Below are 9292 nucleotides of genomic sequence, written 5' to 3'. Positions count from 1 at the left end.
TACCTAGGTATGTAGATTATTGTAGAACGACCGTGCTCCCAACAAATACGTGGGCTGGGTAAACACAAATACTGGCTGTTTACTTCATCTGTTCAATGATTACGTAATTTCATTTTATATCAGCCATTCTACGATGTCGAATATCAACTGGGGGTATAGCTCAGTGGCAGAGCATTCGACTGCAGATCGAGAGGTCCCCGGTTCAAATCCGGGTGCCCCCTTGAATTTTTTACCCTTTTGGACTGAAAATAGTATTTTTTATATCTTACTTGACTTGCAGGTTTGATTCCCACCTTTAAAGTCGTTCTCGAAACGGCTCGCTTCCCAGTATCCTGTTCTCGTTCTCCCTTCCATTTCGAAAAAAAAGCATAAATGAAGCCAATATAAGGAATACGTACATACCTATTATACTGGCTTCCAATCTTTTCCCAGTCAATCATGTTACATTTAAATACACAAAACCAAATTTCCAAATGAAAAATTAAGTTGAAAAAAAAGAATACACAAAATTTTCGAAATATGTAATCCAACACACCGCTCCGATTCAAGAAGTCATCTACCTATCTGTTCACACAGTAGACGTTTCTACAACCAGGACAAGAATCATTGCTAGAATCCTTAAAGTTTAGAATATCCTATTCCTCAAAAGGAGTGTTGGAAGTTGGAAGGCGAATATCATGGGTGAAGAATCCGAGAACCTGGTTCTCCAAAAACAGATCAGAAGTAAACAAAGCTACGATTGCATGAATGGTTCAGACGATTTGTAAACGAATCATAGATGAAGAATGAGGAAGCGTCCTCTTGCGAAGAAGGCAGCGTCCTCTTGCGAAAAGAAACAACGAAAGAGGAGAAGAAGAGAGAAGAGAAGGAGGCGGAGAAATTTGAAAACGATAATGCCAAGATTGAAAAAGAAACAAAGAATATGTCAGAAACGAAGCTTGCACAGAACATGAAACGGATACGAATGAGGGACAAAATCTAGCATACTGACCAGCAAACTAGCAGTAATAAAAGGTGACTATAAAGGTAAAGTAAAAAATAGCAAGAACAACAAAATATTGACCAGAATAAAAAATTATCATATTATCAAGTCAAAACCATAAAACACATTTAAAAAAAAAAAAAAACTTAAAATATTGAGAAAAAAATCGTCAAAATTAAAACTCGAAATCCAATTTCTTGCAGAAACTCAAATACAAAAGCAACCGACAAAACAAAGAAGAAACCCAAGATTTAACCCCATTTCTCACAAAACAATCAAATTCTAAAAGAAACAAATCATCGACACTCTGGAAAATATTTCAAAATTAAAATTACAAGAGAGTCCTATAAGAAGAGAAATCGTCAAAATTATTACCTACCTACTTGTAGTTTAAATTCTAGAAGTAACTCAAATACAAAGATACCGACAAAATAGAGGAGAAACCCAAAATTTATAATGAAACCTAAATTCTGACGAACACAATCAAACTCTAAAAGAAGCCATCGACATTCTAGAAGGATATTTCAAAATTACAAAAAGCAGTCAAAAAATCAAAATTAATTCTCCATAGTCTAATACAGACAAAGAACAGGAGAAAACCAAAATTTCACAAGAAACACAACTTCAAAGAAACAGTCAAATTCTAAAAGAGGCCATCAAAATTCTAGAAGAAAATTTCGAAATTAAAAGAAGTGAGCACATGAAAATTACCAACAATGAATAACTCCAAATTTAAAGAAGTAATCCATAGAATTCCAGAGGAAGAAGTATGAACGTTACTCAAAATTTAAGAAAGTATCAAGATTCAAATCTACTAGAAAACAATCCAAATTCCAGAAAGAGTACAGATTCAAAATTTGAGAGAAATTTTCAAATTTCCAGAAAATTTTCAAAATCGAAGAAAATATACAAATTTAAAAAAAAAACTACTTACCATTCAAAAATATTCATCGAAATCACCAAAATTCCAGAAGGTATGAGTCTCCGAAATTCTAGAAGATATCCTTAAAATTACATAAGGCATGAATCCCAAAAATTCTAGAAGAAATCCTCATGATTCAAGATGGTATGAACCTCCAAAATTCTAGAAGAAATCCTCAAAATTAAAATAGGTATGAGCCTCCAAAATTCTAGAAGAAATCCTCAAAATTCCTGAAGGTATGAATCTCCAAAATTCTAGAAGAAATCCTCAAAATTAAAATAGGTATGAGTCTCCAAAATTCTAGAAGAAATCCTCAAAATTCAAGACGGTATGAGTCTCTAAAATTCTACAAGAAATCCTCAAAATTCCTGGAATCCTCAAAATTAAAGAAGGGCATGAATATTCTAAAGAAATCCTCAAAATTCCCAACAGTATGAAGACTAGCTTTAAAATGTGCTCTCAAATTCAAAACAAGAAAATTCAAGATGGATCTCAAAATGCCAGAATTGTGAAACGTAAATATGCATGAATCTCCAAAACTCTAGTAGAAATCCTCAAAATTCAAGAAGTTATGAACCTCCAAAATTCTAGAAGAAATCCTCAAAATTCAAGAAGTTATGAACCTCCAAAATTCTAGAAGAAATCCTCAAAATTCCAAAAGGCATGAGCCTCCAAAATTATAGAAGGAATCCTCGAAATTCAAGAAGGTATGAGTCTCCAAAATTCTAGAAGAAATAATCCAAATTCAAGAAGGTTTGAACCTCCAAAATTCCAGAAGAAATCCTCAAAATTCCAGAAGGTATGAGTCTTCAAAATTCTAGAAGAAATCCTCAAAATTCAAGACGGTATGAGTCCTCGAAATTCTAGAAGAAATCCTCAAAATTCAGGAAGGTATGAACCTCCAAAATTCTAGAAGATATCCTCAAAATTCAAGACGGTATCAGTCTCCAAAATTCTAGAAGAAATTATCAAAATTAAAGAAGGTATGACTCTCAAAATTCTACAAGAAATCCTCAAAATTCCCAACAGTATGAAGACTAGCTTCAAAATGTGCTCTCAAATCCCAAACAAGAAAATTCAAGGTGGATTACGTTTGGTTAAAATAGGTGCTGCGGTTGGCGGTATTTTGACCGCTTTTTGGCGGGTTTCGACCGCTTTTTGACGGTTTTCAGCTATACTGACTAAACGGTTAGAGATATTGTAAATGTCAAAACAGAACACCCAAATAAGCACCATTCAATAGGATAAGGAAAGTCGTGTGATGTTCACACCAGATTTTTTAAAGCCAATAGCGGCCATAGGATATCCTTTGAGTGAGAAAGGCAGCGGAACTTCTGTCTAAATCTGTGTCACAACACATCGATCGTCGATGTGGATCTATGTTGTCAAGGTAGTGAACAGTGTCAGTCGACATCAATCGACGGAGAGGTGTCGACTATGTGTGGGCAATGTCCACTAGAAACAGAATAAAAGATACGTGAAGTAGGAGGACACAAATTATGAAGTGAATAAAAGGCGGGGTACAAAATTGTACCTAGACAATCATCTACTAGCCTTAAACTCAGCCCTCATACCGAGAAACTTTGAACGTGTACTTTATAGGTAAGTACACTAGTAATACCTGTGAGGCTTTACTTCCCCTATCCGAGTACCTAGACAATCATCTACTAGCCTTAAACTCAGCCCTCATACCGAGAAACTTTGAACGTGTACTTTATAGGTAAGTAAGTACGACCCTGAATATCACAGTTTTGTGCAAACCAAATTGAGCACACCCGAAATACGCGTATCGATAAAATATGTTAAATTTGTAAAACTAAAAGTCAAGAGCCAGCCTAGTTAGCTTAGTTGGTAGTGCGTCTGCCTTGTAAGCGCTAGGCTGCTGGTTCGATTCCCGCCCGGGGCGGATTTTATCCTGAACGGATAATTTTTGTTCTCGGAATGGTTGGCGTTCTTTTATATTCCTTGTCTCTTCGATTTCGGGACAATGTGACCTCTTAAAAAAAAATCTCGATTCGGTTTAGAATTCAGATGTTACAATGTAGATTTATGTACTTTGCCTATGTACCTACCTAGGTACGTAGATTATTGTAGAACGACCGTGCTCCCAACAAATACGTGGGTTGGGTAAACACAAGTACTGGCTGTTCACTTCATCTGTTCAATGATTACGTAATTTCATTTTATATCAGCCATTCTACGATGTCGAATATCAGGAAACAAGAGGGAACTGTAACTAAGGTTTTATCGTCCTGAAAGTGAAGAGAGAAGGAAGACAGGACAGGAGAACAAACTTTGTTTTATAAAAAAGATTGTACCTCGGAACCACTTTCACATTACTTCAAGACAATCTTTTACATCCATACCAATCACGGTATGAGTCTCAAAATTCTAGAAGAAAATCCTCAAAATTCAAGACGGTATGAGTCTCCAAAATTCTAGAAGAAATCCTCAAAATTCAAGACGGTATCAGTCTCCAAAATTCTACAAGAAATCCTCAAAATTCCCAACAGTACGAAGACTAGCTTCAAAATGTGCTCTCAAATCCCAAACAAGAAAATTCAAGATGGATCTCAAAATGCCAGAATTGTGAAACGTAAATAGGAAATAAAACAAAATTCAAAATTCAACCACCTGTGTTTTCATTTCTGTATTCAGTAGGATATCCATCATCAGGACAGTTTTGGGATAGCTTAGGATATAATAGTCAGATTGGCACATATATTATCCTTTACTTTTTCCCTAAGGGGTTTGATAGAGAAAACTGTAACGTCGGAGGTCTTATTGTCCCGAAAGCGAAGAGAAGTTCAGGATAAAATCCTTCCCGGGTGGGAATCGAACCCGCGACCCAGCGCTTACAAGGTACACGCGCTACCCTCCAAGCTAACTAGGGTGGCTAACTTTGATATTTGTTTCAGCATATGGGAATACGTCCTGGAAGAGATCAGCTTACAGACGGAAGGGAACAGTGTGGAGAAGACATACAATTTCTATGAGAGACTGTACGAAGCTTTGGATCATCTGGTCGAATTTTTCCACGCGGAAGGCAAGGGCTTGCCCGTTGATCTTCTAACAGGGATGTTGGGAAAATCCTACAATGCTGCAGTGAGCACCAAAGTTGTGACATAATAACACAAGAAACTGCATTTACATTTTTTTTCTTCTTGTATATTCATTTCAGCATATGGGAATACGTCCTGGAAGAGATCAGCTTACAGACGGAAGGGAACAGTGTGGAGAAGACATACAATTTCTACGAGAGACTGTACGAAGCTTTGGATCATCTGGTCGAATTTTTCCACGCGGAAGGCAAGGGTCTGCCCGTTGATCTTCTCACAGGGGGTAAGTACCAATTTTTGGCTGGTGGCAATCGAACCCAGGACGTGAAGGCCCGTCGAACGAAATAAAGGAAAATTTAGTTAGCAAAGTTAGCTTAAAATGTGGCGAGTCTGCCTTGGTCGTGGGTTCGACTCCCGCCCGGGGAAAGCTTTATCCTAAGGCCAGCCAAACACTATCAGGTAGGCTTGAGAGGTACACCTGATCAGGCACTCTCAGGTCTGCCTGATGGCTGTATGACACTTGGTTTGGTTTGCTTTATACTCATGGAGCTACTAGTAAGAGCGGTAAGTACCATGGAGCTACTAGTAAGAGCGGTAAGTACCATGGAGCTACTAGTAAGAGCGGTAAGTTCCAATTTTTCGCTGGTGACAACCGAAGCCAGGACATGAAGGCACGTCGAACGAAATAAAGGAAAATTTAGTTAGCAAAGCTAGCTTAAAATGTGGCGAGTCTGCCTTGGTCGTGGGTTCGACTCCCGCCCGGGGAAAGCTTTATCCTAAGGCCAGCCAATCACTATCAGGTAGGCTTGAGAGGTACACCTGACCAGGTACTCTCAGGTCTGCCTGATGGCTGTATGACACTTGGTTTGGTTTGGTTAATACCTTGTTTATATTGCCCGAATAGGACTGAAAAGTCCCTTTACCCCAGCAGTCTAAACAAGGTCTCGTATATTTGATGGGTTAAAGAATAATACATACAACTAACAATTCAGTAAAAAGACCTTGCTTAACTAGAAAAAAAAGGTAAATGTAAATTAATAGGTGGTACTTAGTAGAGAGTGACAATGAAGTAAAAAAGGAAAGTAAAACAACAGGTAATGATAGGTAGTAGTAGAGACCAGTGGCGTAGCGTGTATGTATGGCGTGTATGGCGGCCATACAACTCAAAAGTTCACTCTAATGCCCATAAATATTAATGGCATGTACTGTGATGGGACTTGGTAGACCTGTGCATGAGCCCAACACGCCCTACACTTGAATTTAGACCACGCTACGCCACTGGTAGAGACACTTGCACTAACAATAGACCGAAAACACAAAAAAAAATCAAAAGCCCATTCTCTTTTGTTTTATTTCAGATCTGTTCCAAGCCATCCGGATTCGTCTCTCCTACTTCAAATCTGACACGGAGCAGCTCATCATCCTCTACTATCACGATCGTCTTCATGAACAACTCAACGTAGAGAGTACAGAGTATGGCGTACTCAATGTCAGAGTGTACTATCACCATGATAGTCTGTGTATAGAAATACTCAACGCGAGAGATGTGATCCCGCTAGATCCTAATGGTAAATAAATGAATATTAATTATAAATATATAAAAAATTATGTCCTCTCACAACTATTGTAAAGCCTACGCATTTTAACTGCCTAAATAATTTTAATAATATCGACTATTAGATATATTATACTTTGAACTTGTCTTATGAGGAGGATGCTTTCAACAGTACAGTAAATTTTGTCAGAAACGTGTTTTTCAAGACTTGAAATAACTTTTTACTAGTACAGTAAACTTTGTAAGAAACGTGTTTTTCGAGACTTGAAAAAACTTACTAGTGCAGTAAACTTTGTAAGAAACGTGTTTTTCAAGACTTGAAAAAACTTACTAGTACAGTAAACTTTGCCAGAAACGTGTTTTTTAAGACTTGGGGAAAAAAATTAACGTCCACTTTCAGGAATAAAATTTGTATGGTAGGTAGTTTTTCTTTCCTCTCCCATTCATTTTGACCTTTGAGTCCGACAAAATAGCCGGCTGTATGATCGAAACTTGCTAAAATTATTGAATTTTATAAGATTTCCTTGAGTCACGATCACACCCGACAGCGACTGGCAGGGAGAGGGCAGGTGAGTGCGACGGGTTGGAGTCTCAGAAATGGTCAGTTTTTTTTCCTTTAAAGTTTAAATGAAAATACGAGTAAGTAAACCCATATTGTAAAAAGACAGTGGGACAAAATGGCGCAGGACTTTGTCAAGAAACAAAAACCTCGACTGGCTACCTCGTAATTTAACTTGTGAAGTGTTTTTTACATTTGCTCTTCATATGCCCTTAAATGCTCTTCACACTTCTTCAATGTCCTTCACACCTTCATGAGTATTTTGAATTTCAATTCGTCCATTCACGGTTCGATTCGTGCAGACGAAAGTTTAATTATGATGTTATTTTGAACCAAATAAATCAGTTGATGAAATTACAAATTACCTACGAAAATACCTACATTTGTACTTGAAATATTTAATTACCATTTTATATAAATAAAATTAACTTTGATCTTATTTTCTCTGTGAATTAAATATGAAATATTTAAAATTCACTCTTCTTGGACAGGCCATAAATATTCGTGTTTGTTAGCGTTTAGTGTTCGGTTTTACTCGTGTTGGATTCCCTTGTCTTGATTATAAATACATTTATTGAATCTCTATTTTATTGCAACACTTTGTACATACATCAAAAAACCTAACCCTATTCTCCTACACAAAAAATAACAATTTCCTATTCTTACACTTTTCCTCAAGCCAGGTCTACATAACAGTTTGTTTGACAAGTTTAGTTGGAGAAATCACCGGGGTTACCCCCCAGAATAAAAAAAAAAAAAAAAAAAAAAAAAAAAAAAAAAAAAAAAAAAAAAAAAACATCCAACATTTTGAACATAGCCCGCTCCGCGGTCTTAATTTTTGACACTGCATTTCGTATTTTTATTGTTTCAAAGAAGGGAAAAGGCCCTTTTTTTGAGAGAAAATCTTGGATAACTCAAAAATCTTACCTCAAGGAAAAAACGGCTGGACTTGTCTTGATTATAAATACATTTATTGAATCTCTATTTTATTGCAACACTTTGTACATACATCAAAAAACCTAACCCTATTCTCCTACACAAAAAATAACAATTTCCTATTCTTACACTTTTCCTCAAGCCAGGTCTACATAACAGTTTGTTTGACAAGTTTAGTTGGAGAAATCACCGGGGTTACGGACAGAGTTCAAAACTCCTTTTTACCATTTATTTTATTTTAAGAGGGTACAAAATGATTTGAAGTCTTTGTCCCACATAAATCATTTATCTGAGCGCACGACATTCACACAAGTTTCAATGTGCCAGGCCAAGTTCCAATGCGCCAGGCCAAGTTCCAGTGCGCCAGGCCAAGTTCTAGTAAGCACGCCTGTGTATCTTTTTCCCACCTTCATGGATCGGCTTCCTGTGAAGATGAACTTTTGAAATTAGAAACAATACCTTTTCAATAAGAAAAATAGGTACCTGGAACAATATTAATCCGGGATCAGGCAATCTGATTGACATTTTCAGACAGTAAAACTGTTTAATTTCAAGAGTTCAAGTTGAATTTAAAGTCGGATTATAGTCCTGACCATTATCTCTTGTGTTAGGACAGTAATCTTGAGAAAAATGTACAAGCCACCAGCAACAGGTTACCAGACTTGTCAGGTAAATTGTTAAGTAGTGTGAACTCGGCTTGAGGAAAGTAAAAAATCTTATAATTAAAATACCTCTCTATAATCTTATACCTTGTGCGATCTCAAAATATATCTGTGTTGAAAAGAAAAAAATATTTATAAAATTAAAATGTCTGCTTATTTTTAATTCTATTTTTCCTTAGGAATTTTCATAAACCGAAAGGAAATGGACCACCTCTGGCCCTTTGTCCCACCTCTGGCCAAATTTTGGATAAATAGGTACCTACTACTGAATGCCCTGAGGAAGTGTGGTCATTTTGTCACCCAACCAATACTCGCCACGCCGAACGCTTTATTAACATAAGTTTTCTTATCAAACTCATTAACTCATGCTGCTCATGCAGGTATTGTGAAATTTACCACGGTGTAACTGTCACATCCTCTATTTTTGGTGGATGTGTCGCTTGCACCAGAATCCAATGAACGCCTGACAATACTCAGTAGTTATGCAATGTGCAATGAATAAGAAATTTACCACGGTGTAACTGTCACATCCTCTATTTTTGGTGGATGTGTCGCTTGCACCAGAATCCAATGAACGCCTGACAATACTCGGTAGTTATGCAATGTGCAATGAATAC

General features: G+C 36.9%; 1 long non-coding RNA gene and 1 other non-coding gene across 2 annotated transcripts; both read left to right on the top strand.

Moving 5' to 3' along the window:
- Positions 1–149: 149 nt before the first annotated feature.
- Positions 150–221, top strand: Trnac-gca. The gene has a single exon. It is a non-coding gene; the product is annotated as a tRNA-Cys (tRNA).
- A 4884-nt stretch (positions 222–5105) lies between these two features.
- On the top strand, positions 5106–6502 carry LOC113472084. The gene is made up of 2 exons (XR_003394549.1): positions 5106–5246; positions 6322–6502. It is a non-coding gene; the product is annotated as an uncharacterized LOC113472084 (long non-coding RNA).
- The last annotated feature ends 2790 nt before the right edge of the window (positions 6503–9292 follow it).

Source organism: Diaphorina citri, unplaced genomic scaffold, assembly GCF_000475195.1.
Source record: "Diaphorina citri unplaced genomic scaffold, Diaci psyllid genome assembly version 1.1 scaffold3839, whole genome shotgun sequence".
In the NCBI taxonomy this organism is placed as follows: domain Eukaryota; kingdom Metazoa; phylum Arthropoda; class Insecta; order Hemiptera; family Psyllidae; genus Diaphorina; species Diaphorina citri.
Note: the sequence above shows the minus strand (reverse complement) of the source record. Positions and strands in the feature narration are given on the sequence as shown.